This window comes from Mus caroli, chromosome 15 (assembly GCF_900094665.2).
Source record: "Mus caroli chromosome 15, CAROLI_EIJ_v1.1, whole genome shotgun sequence".
Lineage (NCBI taxonomy): Eukaryota > Metazoa > Chordata > Mammalia > Rodentia > Muridae > Mus > Mus caroli.
The window spans coordinates 89857433-89860964 of record NC_034584.1 but is presented as its reverse complement, the minus strand read 5'-3'; positions in this window follow the sequence as shown (position 1 = coordinate 89860964).

Below are 3532 nucleotides of genomic sequence, written 5' to 3'. Positions count from 1 at the left end.
AGGGGATCTGATGCCCTCTTCTGGTGTGTCTGAAGACAACTACAGTGTACTCAGATAAATAAATAAATCTTTAAAAAAATGACTGACCTAGCACCCTGAGGAAAAGTAAGCAAAGGCCATTGATAAGGGACATCTGGTAAAACAGGAGACAGTGACCACATGGAAGCTGTGGAACGAAGGTATGTCAAGGAGCGGCCAACTATACCAGATGTCACCAGTGAAGGTAGACAAGAATGCCACCACTTACAGAGCACAGAGTGTGTGTGTGTGTGTGTGGTTTTTTTTTTCCCCTTGGGAGTTGTGAACAAACATCTACTCACTCAAGGTAGGTAACCTATGACAGGTCAAAGAAATGATTCCATTAAAGTATAATTTGATAAGCCAATGAGTTTATTGGGGTTACTTACAGAAATGTGAATGGGGGATCCCTTACAGAAGCGTGGATGAGTCAGAGACACCTGCACCTCTGACAAGCCCACGCCAGCATGGGTGACAACTCACAAACGCCATAATCCTGGAGCTCTCTGCACAACTTGCAGGCGCCTGGACAGGTTGGAGTGTCTTCTCAATAGCCCGTATCTCTTATACAGCCTTGGGTGATGTGGTGGTGTCAACGAGAATGGCACCTATAGGCTCGTATATTTCAATGTTTGGCTCCTAGGTGGTGTATTAGGAAGGAGTAGGAGGACTGGCCTTGTTGGAGGAAGGATGTCACTGGGGGTGGTCTTTGAGGTGTCAAAGGTCCAAACCAGTCCCCCCTCCCCATTCTTTCTGCTTCCTACCTGTAGATCGGGATGTAAGCCCTCATCTACTGCTCCAGTGCCATGCCTGTCTCCCTAATGTCATGCTTCCTGACATGATGACTGTGAAGACCCCAAATTATATGCTTTTCTTTTATAAGCTGCCCTGATTATGGTATCTCTTCACAGCCATAGAACAGGAACTAAGACGAGGAGGAACAAGCTTTGTGAATCTGTTAAGTTTCAGAGACATCCAGAGACTTGTGAGTTGTTGACTTCCTGAATCTGGTGAGCCTCCTTTCTCCCTCAAGAAAGGAATGTTTCAAATATGGAGGAAACCGCTGCATAATACACAGGAACGTGGAAGCGTCTACTGTTCTTGATAAGAGCAGCTGTGATTGGTGTTGCGATAGAATACATTCAAGAGTGACTGGTGTGGGAGGAGCTAGAAAGATGGCTCAGCAGGTAAAGTCACTCGCTTCCAAGGCTAAGGATCTGAGTTTTATTTCTGGTACCTACAGGATGGAAGGAAAGAACTGATATTCTTAGGTTGTCCTGTAGCCTCTGTATACAAACCGTGGCATGTCACACACACACACACACACACACACACAAAGAATATATTTTTAATGAATGGGAGGAAACACATTGCAGATGCTTTTCCTTATCTTCATCAGGGTTGTGTTAATATTTCACCCAGACTATTGGAGTAGTTTCTCTGCCTGCACTCTTCATTCATCTTCTTTTTTTTTTTTAAAGATTTATTTATTATATGTAAGTACACTGTAGCTGTCCTCAGATACTCCAGAAGAGGGCATCAGATTTTGTTACGGATGGTTGTGAGCCACCATGTGGTTGCTGGGATTTGAACTCGGGACCTTCGGAAGAGCAATCAGCGCTCTTAACCACTGAGCCATCTCGCCAGCCCCTTCATTCATCTTCTTAATTACTCTGTTTGTTTGTTTTTTGTTTGTTTGGTGTGTGGGCATGAGGGGGTGCCTGTGCGCTTCAGCACAAGTGTGGCCGTCAGAAGACACTTTACTGAAATTGGGTCTCTACTTCCCCTGGGGGTCCCAGGGATCGAACTCAGGCTATCAGGCTGTGTGGCTAGCCCCTTTGTCCACAGAGCAATTTCTCTGTCCCAGCTTCAAGTCTTGATAAGATCTTCAGCGTAGCGCTCAGGGCCTTCACAACTTGGCTTTGGTGAACACACAGCCTTAGAGCCTAAGAATCAAGTTAATCTTTTACCCCACCCACAAATCACTGAGCCAAGACTGCTCATAAGCACCTATTGTTGTGTTTAGAAAAAGATAAAAGTGAGGATATGTTCATGGAGGTGTGGTGAGGAATGGGGGAAGGGGATGTCTCAGTGGGCCCATGCCAAGGCATCCCTTCCCCCTGAGGGACCAGCCACAAGACAGTAGAGTATAGAATACAGTTTATTTAGGGCATGGGGAGGGGAGTAAGGCTGAGAAAGACAGAGAGGGGGAGAGAGTAGAGAAATAGAGGAATAGAGGCCGGCCATGAACATGTAGAGAGAGGGGAAAGAGAATGGGAAAGGAAAAGAGGAAGGGAAGAGCCCAAGAGGGCAAGAGAGAAGCAAGAGAACAAGAGAGAGAGGAGGGGGGTAAGCAGCCCCTTTTATAGTGGGTCAGGCCTACCTAGCTGTTGCCGGGTAACTGTGAGGCAGAGCTTAGACAGAATGCTAACACATATAGCATCATATGTCTTTCCTATGCTTCTCCAGCAAAAACAAAAACAAAAACAAAACCACAAAACAAATCAAAACAAACAAACAAACAAAAACCCAAACAAACAAAAAAACCCCAAGTATAATCTGAGACTTTTCAGGTCTGGTCATTGCTAAGTTGTAACTCAAGGTCCTCTTCTGTGGTAAGTCCTTTTTTCTTTGTCCCTTGGTCAAATTATTTGATATTTTAGTAGTTACCATCCCATCATGCTGTAATTTGAACACAACATGACTATGGTCTGAGAGTCCTAAGGTCTGAGAGGTAGATCATCCAGCAGCTGTTTATCGAACGATTGCTGTGGCACTGTGGGTAACCCTTTGCCTCTTTTAAAATAGCACCATGAGGTAGTTAGTATAATTATCCTCCATCCTACCTGTGAATGAATGCATCTTAGCAAGCCAAGAGACCTGATAATAGATCTACTAACAAGTAATTTGCATTCACGACTCAAACCTAGCTCTGCCTGATTTCAAAGCCTATGCTTAAATTAAGTACCCCCACAGCTGCCTCTGAAATAGGTGCTAATATTTACGTGTTTTTGCAGTGCTGATGCTCACGTGTGAAGAATTTAGGAGTTGAAATCAGCACTGCGCGCAGTTGCTCTAGAGATTTTTTTCTGCGACAAGGGAATCACATTACTCGGTCCGGTAACCAATAGCTACACCTTGGCCACTGAGCATTCGGAATTTGGCTGGTGCCACCAAAGAACCAAGATTTTATTTTTTTAAACAAGTTTACATCTGAATGGTCGTGTTTGCCTAATGACTTTCATAACGGGCACTGTAGATCTAGGAATGAATGGTTTCTTCACTGATAGGAGGAAGTGTCTGAAAAAAAATCATGGAGGTTTGTGCGTGTGCGCATGCGCATGCTCCTTTTAAACTCCATTACTTTAAGAATATCCATGAGGAGCTGAGGAGATGCCTCAGTGATTAAAAGTACTGGCTCTCGTATAAAAGGCCTGGGCTCGTTTCTTAGTAGCCACATGGCCCCTCACCACTATTTATAACTTCAGGTCCAGGGGATCTGGTATCCTCCTCT